Below are 20,062 nucleotides of genomic sequence, written 5' to 3'. Positions count from 1 at the left end.
TGAGCGCCACTTCCGCATTGCCACCAGGCCGCGTAGCGGCGCGGTTTCTCCGTCCAAGTTTTTTAAGGTCGGTTTATCCTCATTCCTCAGTGGTTTCTCCTCCTGTTCCCTCCAAAAGTGGTTTTAATAAACACCGTGGATCTAACCCTGCTAATTTACGTCCACTAACTCCAGCTGTTTCTGTAGTTTTTGATTCCTCCACCTCACTCAGCATGGCTCTATTAAATACCCGCTCTGTTAACAATAAGTCCTTCCTGCTCAATTATCTAATTCTCTCTAAAAACCTGGATTTTCTGTTTCTGACTGAAGTTTGGCAGCAAACATCTGATTATTCTGGTCAGATTGAACTCTGCCCGAGTGGTTATTCTTTTCTTAGCCAGCCCCGGTGTCACGTTGAGTGTAGGAGGTTGGACCCAAGATGCAGAAATTCCCAGAACTACTCAAGGCAGGAGAGGTTTAAAGAAAATAATTCCTTTGTTAAACGAGAATGTGCCGAAATCCAAAGCACAAATAAGATTAACTCTCAAAAAACTCACTGAAAACTCAAAACAAACAAAGCTCACACATGAGCACAGACTCGGGAAAACTCGAGAGGGGAACGAGCCACGCAGACACATACAACAATGAACCATGAATGACACATACAACCAATGAACACAGAGGGAAGCAATCAGGGGAACAGGTGTGAGGAGTGAGGTCTAGAGGGAAGACTGACGGAATCAATTAACCAAATGGGAAGGGAAGAACCAAGCAGAGGGGAAGATAACCATAACCTATAGGTTCCCTTAGGCACAGGAGTTAAGTGCTCGCCCCGTAATCGGAAGGTTGCAGGTTCGAGCCCCGCTCAGTCTGTCGCTGTCGTTGTGTCCTTGGGCAAGACACTTAACCCACGTTGCCTGCTGGTGGTGGTCGGAGGGACCGGTGGCGCCTGTGCTCGGCAGCCTCGCCTCTGTCAGTGCGCCCCAGGGCAGCTGTGGCTACATCGTAGCTCATCCCCACCAGTGTGTGAATGTGTGTGTGTGAATGGGTGAGTGATTGATTGTGTTGTAAAGTGCCTTGAGGGGTTCCAGGACTCTAGAAGGCGCTATATCAAATACAGGCCATTTACCATCTATAAGACACTAAATAACTAAACTAAGAACTAAGTGCAGAAATAAACAACTAATAACTAGAGGGGTGAGGAGGACTAATGTAAACAAAGGGGAATTACAAGGGAATGACTAGGAGGAAAACATGAGGAAAGCCTAGAGGGAGCTGGGGAACACAAGAAGACACATGAGGAGAACCTGAGGGAGAACAGGAGGGGGCTGGGGACCAAGGGGACACAGAACATGACACCCGGGGTTCTGGTCGTGGTGGAGGCCTAGCTGTGGTTTGCACAGACCATCTTCCATGTAGCTCTACAACCTCTGGTCACTTTGCTTCCTTTGAAGTGCAGCTGATTAAAGTCGGGCGTAAGGACCCGTTCTACTGTGCTGTGGTCTATCGTCCACCTGGTCCAAACAGTTCTTTCCTTCAGGAGTTTAGTGACTTTCTATCCTCCTCTGTGAAGCTGTCCAGACTGGTGATTGTTGGTGATTTTAACATCCACGTTGATGATCCCTCTGACCACTTTTCCATGAATTTCTCCAGTCTGATGGACTCCTTCAGCTTTACCCAGCATGTTTCTGGCCCAACACACATCAGGGGGCACACTCTAGACCTTGTGTTAACCCTGAGTCTAAATGCTGACAGTGTTTGTCCTGAAGACGTTTATATTTCAGATCACCATTGCATTTTCTTTAACTTGTCAGTTTCTGCGTCCCCACCTCCTGCTCGCCGTGTGGTTAGTTCTCGTTTTCTTGAGAGCACAGCTAGCAATTTTTCTGCTGCTTTTGATCCACCCTGCTCTTCTGATAACAACCCAGATTCCTTAACTTCTCAGTTTAACAAGCACCGCCTCTCCATTCTGGACAATATCTGTCCTGTCAGGACCAGATCAGTTCCTGCAGTGAACCCTACTCCCTGGTTTAATGACAGCCTTCGCAGCCTGAAGCGTCAATGCATAAAAATTGAGCGCTTTTGGAAGAAACCCCATCTCCACGTCCATCTGCTGCATCTTAAGGATCTTCTGACATCCTTTAACTCTGCAGTCAGAGACGCTAGGGTTTCCTATTTTTCCAACCTGGTGTCCCAAAGCAAAGGGAACCCCAAGGTGCTGTTTAACACCATCAGCAGCATTGTCTCTCCTGCCTCTCCTACAGCCTCCATCCACTCTGTTGCAGACTGTGAGAACTTTCTGTCTTTCTTTGTGGACAAAGTCAATAAGGTTGGATCTAGCGTCTCTCCTTCAGCCTTATCGCTGCCTCTCCCGACTCCAACCAAGCCCATCATCCTAGATAGCTTTGCTCCTGTTTCTTTGCCTGAGTTAACTAAAGTAGTTAACTCTATGAAGACCTCTGCATGCCCCCTCGACATCTTACCCTCATCTTTTTTAAAAGTGCTTTTCAGTCAACCGGTCCCAGTGTGCTCTCTATAATTAATGCTTCTCTGGTTTCTGGTCAGGTCCCTGCTTACTTTAAGAACGCTGTAATCCACCTGCTTCTTAAAAAACCAAGTGTCGACCCCTCTCTCCATAGCAGCTTCAGACCCATCTCTAAACTTCTGTTCATCTCCTAGATCTTGGAAAAGGTTGTGGCTAAACAACTCACAGCTGCTCTTGATGAATATAACATCTATGATAGCTTCCAGTCTGGTTTTTGTAGAGCTCATTCTACTGAAACAGCTCTTCTTATGGTCTCTAATGACCTTCTGACTCACAGTGATGCAGGGGACTGTTCTGTTCAGGTCCTGCTGGACCTGACTGCAGCCTTTGACACTGTTGACCATCACCTGCTACTGGAGAGGCTGAGAGACTGGGTAGGCTTATCAGTTACTGCTCTGGAGTGGTTTCTCCTCTCATCTTTCTGAGCGCTCCTTTTCTGTGGCTGTCTCCAAGTTTAGGTCCTCCACCACCTCTCTTACCCATGGTGTCCCACAAGGTTCTGTGCTGGGGCCTCTGCTCTTCCTCCTCTATCTGCATCCTCTTCAGCACATCCTGAGCTCCGTCAAAGGAATCTCCTACCATCTTTATGCAGATGACATCCAACTGTACATCTCCTTTAAGCCCCATGAGATGTCTGAGCTTCAGCTGTTGCACACCTACTTAGACTCTTATCAAAACCTGGATGGCTGGGAGCTTTCTACAGCTGAATGAAGGTAAGACTGATATCCTCATCTGTACCTCATCTGTACCCCAGACAAGCTGGTTCCCAAAGTCAGAATCTCTCTTGGTCAGTTTGCTTCTCACACCAAACCTTCCGTCAGGAATCTTGGCTCGACCTCTGACCCAGCTCTCACCCTGGATTCTCATGTCGTTCTCTTGTTCGCTCATCCTTCTTCCATCTCAGGAACATTGCTAAGCTGAGTCACATTCTGTCCCGCTCATAACTTGAGACAGTTATCCACACCTTCATCTCCTCACGCTTAGACTACTGTAACTCTCTTTTCACGTGTCTGAGCAAAACCTCCCTGAACCGTCCACAAGTGGTTCAGAATGCCTGTGCTCGGCGTCTGTTCAAGCCCCCCAAACACACCCACATCACCCCGCTTCTCCTCCAGCTTCATTGGCTGCCAGTCAACTTCAGGGTTTATTTCAAGACCCTGGTTCTGGTCTATAGGGCCTTACATGGACAAGCATCATCTTACATTGGTGATCTTCTTAGTCCCTACACCCCCAGCAGGTCCCTGAGGTCCAGTGATCAAAGCCTACTGGTTGTGCAGCGCACCAGGCTAAATACCAAAGGTGACAGATCATTTGCTGCTGTTGCCCCCAGACTCTGGAACTCTCTCCCCCTGAGCCTGAGATCAGGGGACTCTTTTAAAAAGCAGCTGAAAACTCACCTGTTCAAGCTGGCTTTTGTATGACCTACTTCTCCACTCTCTCTTTATTCTGCTCTCCCCACCTATTCCATCTTCCTCAGGATCCACTGATTTCCCTGTTTCCTATTCACTCTCTCTTTCTTTACATGTTTTTAATCACAATTGTCTATTTTTTTGCTCATTTTAAACATTTCTAACCATTTTCTAATTTCTTTTTTTTTATATTTTTTCAATTTTTTGTTTTTGTGAAGCGCCTCGTGATTTTTATCTTGAGAAGCGCTATAGAAATGATATTTCTTCTTCTTCTTCTTCTTCTTCTTCTTCTTCTTCTTCTTCTTCTTCTTCTTCTTCTAATTTCAGGGCTTTGAATAAGTCCTCATGTAAGTAAACGAAGAACTGCTTTGACTTGAAAGGCCCAACTGTAAACCTAAATGTGTGTGGTGTAACGATTATCCATGCTATAGCTGCAGAGACATGTTCTCCAAAGCCACAAATGTCAGCATCATGATTGGAGGAAATAAATCGTCAATCTGATGTGATTATTCTCCACATCCCATCAGTGTAGATTATAAAATCAGATAATAACTTTAAAAAGTGAAAAGCTGAACATCATCAGTGCTATTGAGTCTCAACAGACCACATGAATAATTTTGGTTTTAATCACGATAATCAAAAATTGAACTTGTTTTTGTGTAGCACTTTGAAATGTTTTGCTGTTAGCTAGAGCTACACAAACAAACTGAAATCATCCAAATTAAGTAGAATGTTTTTTAAACATTTGTTCTCATTGTTTAAAAAGACCTAAATGAAAAAGTTCTATAACAAGTACTAGCAACAGAGGTTATAAACATTCATCTTATCAGTGATAATGGTTTCTATGGCTGAAAACAATCAGTAAAACCTCACTGCTATAAAAGCACGTTTTATTAAATCCAAACAAAGCCCAATAAGCAGCAATAACGTTTGTGTTTACATTTATGAGGAAACTTCACAGCAACAGAAAGTCAAAGCGGGACACGAGTGTCATTTATACTAATCTTGTTTAAAAAAAACTAGGTATGCTCGATATTGGCTTTTTTTACCAATGTCCGATGTATCGATATTGTCTGCATGCTTATAAATTTGATAAATGTTTGTGCAAAATGACAACTCCTTCAATTTAAGTTAGTGACAGGAAAAGTGCCATGTTAATTTTGTCTCCAACAGCATCTGAATCTCATTCCCCTGAGCGTGACAATAAGATGTGTGTTTTAATGTATTTTTATTTTTATTTATTATGCAGCTATGGTGATAAAACACTTATAAAGATCTTAAGATCACAGTTAAAAACTAAGGGTGCAACGAGGTCATGTGACCCGGACCAAGATGGACGCCTAGTGTATAGCTCTGCTCCAGACCACTACTTTTTTTACCGACCCGCTGCATTAATTGTACGAATTTTTCCTCAAACTCGCTCGCCAGAGATGCCGAAAACACAGCGTGACAAGGAATTCCCTATTTTTTCGCCTGCAACCAAGAAGAAACCTGCTCAACAAGCCGCCCATGCTTCTGCTGAAGCCGAGCCCGCTGGCTTGTCGGAGCTAACGCATGCTAGCCAAGACACCGTGAACCAGATCCTCGCTGAACTATGGTCTGTGGCCTCCAAAGTGAATTGCATGGACGAATCTATCTGCGCTCGCTTAACAGTTATGGATGGCACCTTAACTGAGATAAGGGCTTCCATTACCTCGGTGGAGGAGTCTGTGTCGTCTTTGTCCAGCCGGGTGTCCCTCACGGAGACTTGCCTGGGGGAGGCGGAGGGGAGGATCTCCACCACCGAAGATGACTTGGAGTCCCACAGACCTTGCCTGCTTGCACGGGAAAAATGTGTTGACCGCCTTCAGCTTAAACTGGATGACCTGGAAAATCGCAGCTACCGCAACAACCTGAAGATCGTGGGGCTGCCTGAGGGAGCGGAGGGCGACACCTTGCTGGCGGACTTCCTCCGCTCCGCCTTGCCGGCCCTGGTGGGTCTTCCTTCCGACTTCCCTGCGCTGGAGATTGAACGTGCTCACCGAGCCCCGGCTCCCATACCGGAGAGGGGCAAACCACCAAGGAGCGTCCTGGTGTGCTTCCTGAAATTCCCTCAGAGGGAGGCTGTTCTGCTCAGCCTGTTCAAGAGTCTTCATCTCCTGTCCAGCCTGTTCAAGAGTCTTCATCTCCGGTCCAGCCTGTTCAAGAGTCTTCGTCTCCGGTCCAGCCTGTTCAAGAGTCTTCGTCTCCAGTCCAGCCTGTTCAAGAGTCTTTGTCTCCAGTCCAGCCTGTTCAAGAGTCTTTGTCTCCAGTCCAGCCTGTTCAAGAGTCTTTGTCTACAGTCCAGCCTGTTCAAGAATTCCCATCTCCCCCAGTCCCAGAGTCTACGTCCCTGTCTCCAGAGTTCCTGTCTCCAGAGTTCCCGTCTCCCCCAGTCCCAGAGTCTATGTCCCTGTCTCCAGAGTTCCCGTCTCCCCCAGTCCCAGAGTCTACATCCCTGTCTCAAGAGTTCCTGTCTCCAGAGTTCCCGTCTCCCCAGTCCCAGAGTCTATGTCTCTGTCTCCAGAGTTCCTGTCTCCAGAGTTCCCGTCTCCCCCAGTCCCATAGTCTCCATCCCTGTCTCCAGAGTCCCAGAGTCTCCATCCCTGTCTCCAGAGTTCCAGTCTCCATCCCTGTCTCCAGAGTTCCCAGAGTCTCCGTCCCTGTCTCCAGAGTTCCCAGAGTCTCCGTCCCTGTCTCCAGAGTTCCCAGAGTCTACTCCCCTGTCTCCAGAGTTCCCAGAGTCTACATCCCGGTCTCCAGAGTTCCCAGAGTCTACATCCCTGTCTCCAGAGTTCCCAGAGTCTACATCCCTGTCTCCAGAGTTCCCAGAGTCTACGTCCCTGTCTCCAGAGTTCCCATCTCCAGAGTTCCTGTCTCCCCCAGTCTCAGAGTCTCTGTCCCCTCTTAGCCCAGTGTCCCCTCTTAGTCGTAGTCCAGTGTCCCCTGTTAGTCATTGTCCAGTGTTCCCTCTGTCCCCACAGTCTCCAGAGTCCCCTCGTAGTCCAGTGTCTCCTCTTTGTCATAGTCCAGAGTTCCCTCTGTCCCCTCAGTCTCCAGAGTCCCCTCTTAGTCATAGTCCAGAGTTCCCTCTGTCCCCTCAGTTTCCAGTGTCCCCTCTTAGTCGTAGCCCAGAGTCCCCTCTTAGTCTTATTCTTAGTCTTAGTCCAGAGTCCCCTCTTAGTCTTAGTCCAGAGTCCCCTCTTAGTCCTCGTCCTCCAGTGTTCTCTATCCCCCGACTTCCACAGTCCCGGCTCCTGGTTCCCCGTCGCCAGCCCCCCAGACTCCTGCAGTCCCGGCTCCTGGTTCCCCGTCGCCGGCCCCCCAGACACCCGCAGTCCCGCCTCCTGGTTCCCTGTTGCCGGCCCCTCAGACTCCCGCAGCCCCGGCTCCTGGTTCCCCGTTGCCAACCCCCCAGTCTCTTCTGGCCCTCCTTCCTGGTCTCCCTCCTCCCGCCCTGCTCTGGCCCTCCCTCCTGGTCCTCCTCCTCCCGCCCTGCTCTGGTTTCCTGTGGGCGTCTTGAATCCGCCCTTGAGGGGGGAGGTTCTGTCATGACTCCCATCCTTCACCCTCATCTGCCTCTTCATTCAGCTCACCTGGTCCCCTCACCAAGCTCCAGCCAAGCCCTGTTTTCCCTAGAAACCTCAGTCAGCATCACAATCAACTCCATTCATCTCACCTGTTCCTGTAATCAGCTTCATCCACTTCACCTGCTCCTGACTCCTCAGCTCATCACTCACCTGCTCCCCCTGCTTTATATTCTCCAGTCAGCCACCAGTTTTCTGCCAGATTATTGAAAACATTTGCCAGTAAATTCTCCAGCCATCCACCCTGCCTGATCTCTGCCTCCAGACCTCGTTCTTCGCCTGACCCCTGCCTTGTATTCTGCCTGCCATTTCGACCTTCGCCTGTCTCCGACTCTGTCTCCAGCCTCGCCCAACTGTGGTAACTTTGCATCCTAATAAAGACTTTTTATTTTACTCTCATTGTGTTTGGCGTCTTCACGGGTCTTCTGAGTTCTGTTCGTGACAGTGGGTGAAAATCCCAGAATTTTTGTTTTACCTTATTAGCAATGTTGATTGTTTTTTTTCTTTAACTTTTTTTCTATATTTTGTTAACATTGTAAGAAGGATTACTTCCATACCTGACTTTTCTGGTTAACACTGTTGTTGAGGATGCAAGATAAATTTAATTAATCCCTTTTTTGTCTGTGCGAATATGGACTTTTGCCAAATACATTTATTCAGAAAACTGTAGAGAGAAATTTAAATTATTATTTGCACCAGAAAACAGCTGCACCTTTATTGTCTCAGTTTAATAGGCTCTGCCGTAACAAATGAAAGAGAAATGCTTTGTCACAAAACTGGTTTTCAAATGGATTCGCTGCGCTGAGGTGTGCTGTGGGGCAGAACCGTCTCTCTTCTTGCTGTCACACACACACGATGTGATCAGAGGAGGAAACTCCAAGACGGCCCAACAACATGCTGACTTCTCTGTCCTCTTTCTTTTCTCATCAAACATTTCTTGTTTTTATTCATCAAAAACTCTCCAGCTGCTGACTTGTCCTCACAGCGTTTTCACTCACAAACCCTCGGGGGAGTCCATCAGATCCTTTTTCATGTTTCTGCTGGATGTTCGGTATTCATGTGGCATAAAGCTGAAAGCATCACTGCAGCTGAAGCAGGAAAACACAATCTCATTTTAGCTCAAGTTGGTTTTGTTCAGAGGAGTTTGGAGGGCAGGATTTTAATAGTTCCCGGTGTGCTGTGAGATGCAGTTTAATGTGGTGATGAATGTGTCTCTACTATTTATAGTACCCATTAAATACCCTTAAAAAAGTCAAAAGGCTGACGTGATGCTGATGATTAGTGGCAGAACCTGGAGGTGGTTTACTCTTCAGCCTCGATAGGAAATAGGGTTCATGTAGCCTTTCCTATGATGAGAGAAAATCTGTCCGTGTTAATTTTAGAAATGTTTGTAAATAAGATGTTTAATAGTTATTGTTTGTTTTTTGTTCCAACCTAAAAGAAAAAGAGTCACAAACCCATCACACAACAGCCTGTTGGTCTTTGTAACCAGGTGTGTTTTCAGGTGGTTTACAGGTTTGTCAACTGTTGAATTAATTAATCAGATTTGTGCCTAATGCAGCCACACTGATGTACAAGTTTTTTCTGGTAATGGTATATTTGCATTTATAATCTTTGTTTTACATTTCCATGTTTCATTTTTCTGTATAATGATTTAGCTACTTGTGAGTTGAGAGTCAGCTCTTCTAAATCTGAAGCAATGGTTCTCGATCTGAAATTGTTTGGGAGGCTCCCTCTGAATTGGTTGTGAGTCTTTGCCTAAAGAACAGGATTGTAAGTATGTCGGTTTCCTGTCTGCAGATGGAGTGAGAGGTGCGCAAACAGGTCAGGAATACATATTCAGTATTGAGGCTTTTGCATTAATTGATTGTGGTACAGAAGAAGCTGAGCCAAAAGACAAAGCTGTACTGGTCCATATGTTTTCTAACCCTCAGCTACTATCACGAGGTTTCATATATGACTGAAAGAATGAGATCCTATTTATAAGTGACTGGAATGACCATGAACAGAATCAGATAGTGAAAGGGGCTCTCTTATCCACGGGGAGTTTGGAGTCAAGCCACCGCTTCCCTACTGGAGAGGCTGAGAAACTGGATAGGCCTATCAGGATCTGCTCTGGAGTGATTCTCCTCTTATCTTTCTGAGCGTTCCTTTTCTGTGGCCGTCTCCAAGTTTAGGTCCTCCACCACCTCCCTTATCCATGGTGTCCCACAAGGTTCTGTGCTGGGGCCTCTGCTCTTCCTCCTCTATCTGCTTCCTCTTCAGCACATCCTGAGCTCCTTCAAAGGAATCTCCTACCATCTTTATGCATATGACATCCAACTGTACATCTACTTTAAGCACCATGAGATGTCTAACCCCCAAATTCCACTACCTCCGCTCCGGTCCGCCCCCGCCTTCCGCAGCCGCTCGCTTCCGAACTCAATTTACTGGAACCCGCTCTACAACGGCTCCGCTCCGGTGCAGGGACCTGAGGTGGGCAAACAAGCATGCGCGGGATTTTCGAGATCTTGCGATACAGTTCGAGCAATAAACGCAGAAGTTAGATCCAAACACCCGTTGTGTGGGAGAAGCATCGGCATGAACTGTTTAATCTGCTCATCATTTGTGTTGAGAGATCAGCAGTGTTTGGATCAACAAAGTGTGACTACTTTGATAGTGGAAACTGTATTTATGGCTTACTTTTGTGCATTTAAACTTCAGCCGCCATTGATAGTTGTTAAAAGTTGTTAAACCTGTGCATATGGAACAAAAAACGCCTTTTGTTTATCGATTTATTATGAAAAACGGAAATTGTGCTTGCTCCTTTTCCGGTTGGGCGGTTGTGATTTCTGTCCATTTACTGCGGAGGGTCTCCGGCGTCCGGCGAAAATAGGATCAATTCTATTTTTGCCGGACGCCGGAACAGAGGGCGGCGCACGGCGCCGCACTGCCGGAGCACTGCCGCAGTAGTGGAATTGCTCTGATTGACTACAACGGGACCGATTTTGCTCCGGCGTTCGTGTCGGACCGGAGCGGAGCGGAGGTAGTGGAATTTGAGGGTAAGCTGCAGCTGTTATACACCTGCTTAGACTCTATCAAAACCTGGATGGCTGGGAGCTTTCTCCAGCTGAATGAAGATAAGACTGAGATCCTCATCTGTAGCCCAGACAAGCTGGTTCCCAAAGTCAGAGTCTCACTTGATTAGCTTGCTTCTCACACCAAACCTTCCGTCAGGAACCTTGGTGTGACCTTTGACCCAGCTCTCACCCTGGACTCTCATGTCAGACCAAAGGTGACAGATCATTTGCTGCTGTGGCCCCCAGACTCTGGAACTATCTCCCCCTGAGCCTGAGATCAGTGGACTCAGTGGTCTCCTTTAAAAAGCAGCTGAAAACTCACCTGTTCAAGCTGGATTTGGTGTGATCTTCTTCACCACCCTCTCCTTATTCTGCTCTTTCTACCAATTCTTCCTTTCCAGAGATCCACTCATTTCCCTTTTTCCAATACATTTTCTCATTCCCTTTCCTTACATTTTAATCACAATATTTTGCCTATCTCATTTTTATATTTTTAATCCTGTTTTATATATATATATATATATATATATATATATATATTTGAATTTTCAAGTTATAATCAAGTCATCTGTCCAACTTCAATTAAATGACAATGATAATAAATCAATCCCACAAATAAAGCTTCTTAAAGCTTCATTTATTTGTTCAAACAAGCAGGAAGTGCAACTGAAATTGATTATAAACAAAGTGATGCTGCAATCAGCAGTACAAGATCAAACCCAGAACGAAGAATTATTTATGATTTTTGTCGTGCCACTTTTGTGCTAAAGTATCAAATATGCTCATGTCATCATCAAGTCAACAGAAGCAAGTCAATTTAAGTTGCAAGTCACTGGCGTTCAAGTCCGAGTCAAGCTGTAATTTTTATAGATTTTATCAAGTCGAGTCCGAAGTCATTAAAATAATGACTCGAGTCTGACTTGAGTCCAAGTCATGTGACTCGAGTCCACACCTCTGCGGATTTCTGAAAAATCATACATAATTTCTGAAAGGAGAAAACTCCGGAAAAATAATTTAAGCAAAATTAATTTAAACATTAAATCTTATCAGGCTGGCTAGAAAAGTCACTAGTAATCCTGCGTGATCTGTTTTCAATAGTGCGCTGGTTGTTGTAGTCGTAGGCTGCACAAAACGGGCATAGTGGCTCACTCTACATTGACTTTGGAGAGTAAGGAGACCCATCCATTATGGCAGCGACTGTTACATTCACCAGGGTCCAATGGGGTGTCTACGTATTCACCGATCCCATGTATTTTAGACCAGATTTTTATGGATTTATGTTAAGAAGCTGCCAGTATTTTTCAACACTTATCTATTTTCAACAACATTTTGATGGACATTTCCAAAGGTTAAAGGTAAAATCTACACATTGTCTCGTTAAAGGGAAGTGTAAATGTTCCAAGGGCCAGTCAGTATTTTGCCTGTGTGTATTTTCTCAGGACATCGATGCAAATCTTACATTTTTCTAGTGGTGTGAAAAACTATTTGCCCCCTTCCTGATTTCTTTTGCATGTTTGTCACACAAAAAGTTTCTGATCATCAAACACATTTAACCTTTAGTCAAAGATAACACAAGTAAACAAAATGTGCAGTTTTGAAATTATGGTTTTTATTATTTAGGGAGAGAACAAAATCCAAACCTACATTGCCCTGTGTGAAAAAGTAATTGCCCCCTGAACCTAATAACTGGTTGGACCTCCCTTAACAGCAATAACTGCAATCAAGCGTTTGCGATAACTTGCTATGAGTCTTTTACAGCGCTCTGGAGGAATTTTGGACCACTCATCTTTGCAAAATTGTTGTAATTCAGCTTTATTTGAGGGTTTTCTAGCATGAACCGCCTTTTTAAGGTCATGCCATAGCATCTCAATAGGATTCAGGTCAGGACTTTGAGTAGGCCACTCCAGAGTCTTCATTTTGTTGTTCTTCAGCCATTCAGAGGTGGATTTGCTGGTGTGTTTTGGGTCATTGTCCTGCTGCAGCAGCCAAGATGGCTTCAGCTTTAGTTGACGAACAGATGGCCGGACATTCTCCTTCAGGATGTTTTGGTAGACAGAAGAATTCATGGTTCCATTTATCACAGCAAGCCTTCCAGTTCCTGAAGCAGCAAAACAATCCCAGACCATCACACTACCACCACCATATTTTACTGTTGTATGATGTTCTTTGTCTGAAATGCTGTATTACTTCTACGCCAGATGTAACGGGACATTTGCCTTCCAAAATGTTCAGCTTTTGTCTCATCAGTCCACAAGGTATTTTCCCAAGTCTTGGCAATCATTGAGATGTTTCTTAGCAAAATTCAGACGAGGCCTAATGTTCTTTTTGCTTAACAGTGGTTTGCGTCTGGGAAATCTGCCATGCAGGCCATTTTTGCCCAGTCTCTTTCTTATGGTGGAGTCGTGAACACTGACCTTAATTGAGGCAAGTGAGGCCTGCAGTTCTTTAGAAGTTGTCCTGGGGTCTTTTGTGACCTCTCGGATGAGTTGTCTCTGCGCTCTTGGGGTAATTTTGGTCGGCCGCCCACTCCTGGGAAGGTTCACCATTGTTCCATGTTGTTGCCATTTGTGGATGATGGCTCTCACTGTGGTTCGCTGGAGTCCCAAAGCTTTAGAAATGGCTTTATAACCTTTACCAGACTGATAGATCTCAATTACTTTTGTTCTCATTTGTTCTTGAATTTCTTTGGATCTTGGCATGATGTCTAGCTTTTGAGGTGCTTTTGGTCTACTTCCCTTTGTCAGGCAGCTCATATTTAAGTGATTTCTTGATTGAAACAGGTGTGGCAGTAATCAGGCTTGGAGGTGGCTACAGAAATTGAACTCAGGTGTGAAACACCACAGTTGGGTTATTTTTTAACAGGGGGAAGGGGGGGGCAATTACTTTTTCATACAGGGCAATGTAGGTTTGGATTTTGTTCTCTCCCTAAATAATAAAAACCATCATTTCAAAACTGCATTTTGTGTTTACTTGTGTTATCTTTGACTAATGGTTAAATCAGAAACATTTTGTGTGACAAACATGCAAAAGAATAAGAAATCAGGAAGTGGGCAAATAGTTTTTCACACCACTGTAATTAGCTGGATGTAATTATCTAAAGAAGCAACCGGATGTAGTGGTCCTAACGTCAGTGCTTCCTGCCACCTTCAGGAGTGTCACCACTGAGACCAGACCAGTGGGGCTACTGTGTGTTGCTTTTCCTGGAATAATATTGACTTGTTTTCTGTCACCAGGGGCATTTCTTCTTTAAATCATTTATTTCTGTTTGTGCCACAGACCCAGTTTCTGTGCCAATTTCGGCCTTGTTTTCTGTCTAACTGGATATTCTTTCGTATCCAACTAAAAATCTTCTACCAAGCAGAAAGATGAAGGTGTCTGCATCATGCTGCTGGTTACACTTTCAGTTTATCTGATGCTGAAGTTAGAAAAGAAGAAAACAACACAATTTATCCCTTTCTTGATATGAAGCGACGGGCCTGTTATAGATGTGGGCAAACTGAATCCCGTGAGTCACGCAGTCATGTTCTGGTAGACAGCTTTGTTGTCCGCATTAGTTTGCAGCCGTGGAGGAAATCAGCAAACCACATCCATGCATGAGTTGCTGCATGAAACGCTTCGCAGGAGGATGTTTTTAAGGCAAAAATAGAAACAAAACTGCAAGACAAATGAATACAGGAGAAATTGGTTTGTTGAGCAGCTTTTATTCCGAGTAAAACTCTGATCCATTGAACCTGATCTGCATTTTTTTTTCTATTGCAATGAAATTGCACACAGAGGTCTGACTTGCATTTAATTTATGGGTCTGTACAGAACTCTAGATTAATGTAGTGCTGTCCAAAAACCAGGAGAGTCAAATTCCTTCTTGTTTCCAGATGAAACACCACACAATTCCCAAAGTAGCAAGTGCAACATGATAAATCAAGAGCAGTCTGACTGACGAGGGTTTGCTGTAGGGTGTGTTTGACTTATCCACCCAGGTGAGGTGTTACAGGATGAGGGTTTCACAGCTGGCCACAATCACTTCCAAACTATTCCTTTGCATTTCCCACCTCCAGCTCCATCCTTTTGATTTTTGTTTTTCATTATTTGGACTGATGGAAATGGTGCGGTCCCCTCATATGGATGCAGGCATAAGGAAGAGGTCTGGTTTGTGTGCTCATGTGTTAAATGCTGCTGTGCTGAATGGTTTCCTCATGTGCCCTACACATGATACAAAGCTGTTATCCATGGCCTGCAGCCAGCTCTCACACAGACTTCTCACCCTGCAGAGACTTGTAAGAAAACACTGATAATATCACACAGACGAGTGCACAACTAGACCCCTGTTTCTTGATTTGTCTGCAGCAGTATGTGTGCATGATGCATGTAAATGCCAAAAGCACTTGTATGTTTATCTGTCAGGTGTTTTAACACAAAAGAGTCGAGTTCAACCACTCTGAGCTCCTCACACATTGGCTCCACCCTTGACCGACTGGAGAAACAGCAGTCTAAAAGTACCCTGCATCACAATGTCAGCTCACGTCGCTTGCAGATGTTGATTGGTCGACGAAGCCGCTGTCCAAAACATTTTCACAGATGTGTTTTATTGTTTCAGCTTTTTGATTCCACTCCCGACATATCACTGCGTACTGAGGAACTGTCAGGAGAGAGAGTGACATGTTACTGTTTTAAAGGGAAGGTTTCACATAAATTGTGTTTTCCTCCAGGATTGAAATCTTTCCACCTCATCCTTGTTGTCACTTATGTTATAATCTTTGAAAACTGTTTCAAAGAGAAAAAAAAGCAACTATAATCATTCTTACAAACTCTTACTTGCAGGGAAAATCAATCAAGTTAAGATATTTTCAAAACTATTTTAGGAAGTTGCAGTAATTGTTTGGATGAAACGATGGAGTTCAGAGTATTTTCTGATGAATGCTGTCTCAGTAAACGAGAACGTGGTGTGAATTCTCAGCTCGATGTGTAGATTATTTTCATTTCTGTGATACCAGACTGACTGACTGCGTTTATTTGTTTCTTTTTTGTTATGTTTATATTTTTTTTTTGTAAAATGTGTGTACTTCCATCAAAACAGGGTTTAAATGAACTCAGCAAACTTGTTTTGCCTATGTTGGGTATGAGCAGAACTAAAACTTTTCATATTTTTAAATCATTTTCTTGATCCACTATGTGCTAAAATTGCCCTTTACGGGGTCAATGAAGGCCACCCAGCCCCTATCGCCCCCGTGGCCAGAATGTCCCACTTGCAACTTCCGACTGGCGGGCCGCTCTGTTGGACTTTAAATAATGAAGGTGACATACCATGCGCTGCAGTCTGGTTCCAGCACGTTTCAAGTTTTAGATCATGAGCATGGCTGATTTGTTTAACCTAGTGGTGAATCGCTCCTGCAGACACTAAGGAAGGCTGAGGAGACATTTCAGCTGTTAGATTTTGGTGCACAGCGAGGAGATAAGTTTTGACTGAGATCCTCATCTGTGCCCCAGACAAGCTGGTCCCCAAAGTCAGAGACTCTGTTGGTCAGCTTGCTTCTCACACCAAACCCTCTGTCAGGAACCTTGGTGTGACCTTTGACCCAGCTCTCACCCTGGATTGTCATGTCAGTTCTCCTGTTTGCTCTTCCATCTCCACACCTTCATCTCCTCATGCTTAGACTACTGTAACTCTCTTTTCACGTGTCTGAGCAGAACCTTCCTGAACGTCTACAGGTGGTTCAGAATGCCTGTGCTCAGCTTCTGACCAAGACCTCCAAACACACCCACATCACCCCGCTTCTCCTTCAGCTTCACTGGCTGCCAGTCAACTTCAGGGTTCATTTCAAGATCCTGGTTCTGGTTTTTAGGGCCAAATGGACAAGCACCATCATACACTGCTGATGTTCTCAGTCCCTACACCTTCAGCAGGTCCCTGAGGTCCAGGCTAAAGACCAAAGGTGACAGATCATCTGCTGCTGTGGCCCCCAGACTCTGGAACTCTCTCCTCCTGAGCCTGAGATCAGTGGACTCAGAGGTCTCCTTTAAAAGCAGCTGAAACTCACCTGTTCAGGATGGCTTTGGTGTGACTTTCATCACCACCCTCTCCTTGTTCTGCTCTTTTTACCTATTCCTCCTTTCCTGGGATTCACTATACATTTTCTCTCTCCCTTTCCTTAAAATTTTAGTCACAGTTTTTTTTTCTCATTTTAAACATATTATTTAATCTTTTTTATTTTTTTGTATTTTCAATTTTTTGTTTTTGTGAAGCGCCTCGTGATTTTGATCTTGAGAGGTGCTATAGAAAAGACTGTTTTCTTTCGTACTTTCTTTCTTTCTTCTGTGGTTGTGCTGCTGGATATTTGCAGGACCGGGAATACTGTATGTCATCATGTATGCCGATCTCGAGCATCACAAACATGATCAACGGATGACCAGGTGAGTATGCTGGCCATGCAAGATCTGGGGTGTTCTCAGCTTAATTGTGTGCATATCCTTGCAATAAGGGCTGTGCTTTATCCTGCTGCAACATGAGCTGATGGTCGTGGATGATGGCACAATGCTGAACCTCAGGATGTCGTCCAGGTTTCTCTGCATTCAAAATACAACCAATAGAATGCACCTGTGTTTGTTGACCATAAGATACACCTTCCCATATTATAACCCTACCTCCACCATGGTACAGGCCATGCGATCCATGATATTGATGTCAGCAAACCCCTCACCGACACAACAATGTATTCATCCATCTTTCAGAGTGCCAGAGGCCAACACATGTGAACATTTGGCCACTCCAGTCAAAGTGGAAGGGGAAGAAGTGCCCTTAGAGAAATATAGTTTTTTTTTTTACCTGAGATTGTGCCAGATAAATTACCAGAATGCACCTGAGAAAAGTCCTGGTACAGTGAGAAGTAAAACTCAGAAGTACATACCAGTGTGTACCGGCCCACTAACAGCTCTGGCCCACCCAGGTTGGTTTCGATGATGAACTGCAGCCCGATCGACACCTTTGTGCGGATGACGAGCATGCAGATGAGTTTACCTGACATGGTTTCTGACACTTTTTGACATGCTGTTTAGAAATCTTGAAGTAATTAAAGTACTTTAGTTGTTATCTTGTTTTCAGCCACTCCACCTGTCTTGCGTTTTAACTGAAATTTTCATCTTATTTACAGTTTTGGTAATCTCATTTCATGCCAGCTTTGCTTTTGCTCTGTTGAGACATTTTCCTTTCTTGGGAGGACTTTTACCTCTGGAGCCTCTTTACCTGTTTGATTTTCTTCTCCACTTGTCCTATGTGCTTCTGTGTTTCTCAGGCCTGATTATCATAACACAGCATCCTTTAATAACTTCAGCTTATTGATGCATGTGATGCATCATCAGAATGTGCTCAAAAAACAATGGCAGAAAACATCAATTTTGCTGTGGGTGCAATATGTGTTTTAAACAAAGTTTGAGTTTATTTAAATTACTATGGAATGTTTCTATATATGTATTGATAAATAGAAGTTTAGATATTCTTTTTTTAGCTGAAGGAGACTGTTTCTTTATGAACTTTATCCGTAACATGGACATATTTGCATTGTAATGCACTCTTTTAAAATGCCTCTTTCCTTTTATCCTCCCATGGCTTCCATCTGCCACTCACACTCAGAATTAGTCTTGACAGAAGTAAAGCTGTGTTTTGCTTTGTGCCTCTTCCTGCTGATCTTGGTTTGGTTTGCAGAACTGAAGGTCTGTAGAAATCATCCAAGTGGAGGTAAACAAAAACAACAACCTGTGATGAGTTTTTGGTGATTCCACCACGTGGATGTTGGTCAAGCCCCATTTTTTACATTCTTCCTATAAAACTCAGTCGAATTTATGAACAAGGATAAATCTGACACGGGGAAAATCTTCTGGTTCCCAAGATGGTTGAGAGGCGATAAGACTGCAGAGAACCACACTATTAGTCCTGTGAGCAGACATGTGGTTCTGCTTTTAACTGTGGTTTGGCTGCCAGACCATGTTCATTCTTTCTGGTTTTGAAATGTATTTTTTATTTGTTTGGCAAAGTTTTTCACGTAAGCGTTTGGATGTTTTTGGTGAAAATGGGGTGGAAATCCTGCATTTTTTTAGGCCTTTTTTTAGGACAAGTCTGTATACATTAACAATTAAATACTTGAGATTTTGAGGATTGTGTTTGACTTTGGCTTTACCATTTTAGTGGTTTTATTCCACCAAATCAAGAGGGATCCATAAATCCCTAAATAAACTGCTTACTTTTATCCAAATTATGGACATCATTTAGATTCAATTAGCATCCAGATTTTATTTAAATTGACTTTAAGTGTGTTTGTGTTACACCCCTGAAACAGGGGAGAAAGAATCACCAAAGTGATATGTGAGCTGCTGCTCTCATGCAGTCATTTAATGCAAATCAAAAATGAACATACATGTTTTACATTCCAGATTGTCTCACGTCATACTGTGGGAAGGAGCCAATTATTAAACAAAATAGTCAGAATTTACTGAATAAAGTTCTTCAGCACGAGTGGTACCAATGGCATTGCTAGCACTTGCCGTTAGCTAATAGCTATCACCATGTGGTTGGCTGAAACACCCGAATGTGGTCTAACTACGCACAAAACTGACATTAAATAATCTACAAGTCAAAAACACCTACGGTTCATCTATCCAACCGACTTAGAAAGCCTACAGGTTATATAAAGTTCAAGTTTTTATCACATTACCTGAAACGGGAGAAAGTGATTTGTGAGCTGCTTCTCTCATGCAGTCGTTTAATGCAATGAGGAGCGAGCACGCCATTCCCCCCCCTAGTGGAAGGCTAAGTCACTACCAATCGAACTCATATAAGGCTTGTTAGTCGATCGCCGATACACAATTCACTCTTTTTAACTAATTAATCTAACATGAAATATTAGCTTTTAAACAGTGTTAAGCTTTGGTACAGTAAAATGTGCATTTCTTACCGCGCTATTGTACAAATGAAATCAATCCTATAACAAACAACGAACAGTCACTGATAGGGTTGCCAACCATCCCTTGAAAAACGTAATCGTCCCGTATTTAGAAACAAAAGTACACTTCCTGTATTGAGCTCAAAAGGGACGCACTTTGTCCCATAATATAGTGAGGATCAAAATTAGTCTGTAGTCTATTATTGGAATTAACGCGTTGTTCGAAAGCCAGCCCTTTGCCTGCTCTGTGACCAATGAGCTGACCGCACGCTTACACACGAATATGACAGTACAGATTGCCACTTATTTCATTGGTCGAGGAATGGTCGCTTGGGGAGAAGATACCGGAAGAAAACAGACGACAGCAAACAGCATGGCCAACAGGGAAACAAACGTCGATACTGCTGTACAAGTCTCGGATGACAGTACCCCTCTGAGAAAGAAGAAAATAAGGCTTCAAAAATACAGGGAGGAATGGGAAAGGGAAATTCCTGGCTGGAAAAAGTGCGCGATAACACCTATAAAGCGCACTGCA

This window comes from Nothobranchius furzeri, chromosome 5 (genome assembly GCF_043380555.1).
Source record: "Nothobranchius furzeri strain GRZ-AD chromosome 5, NfurGRZ-RIMD1, whole genome shotgun sequence".
Taxonomy (NCBI): domain Eukaryota; kingdom Metazoa; phylum Chordata; class Actinopteri; order Cyprinodontiformes; family Nothobranchiidae; genus Nothobranchius; species Nothobranchius furzeri.
The sequence above is the reverse complement of the archived record's forward strand: the minus strand, read 5'-3'. Positions refer to the sequence as shown.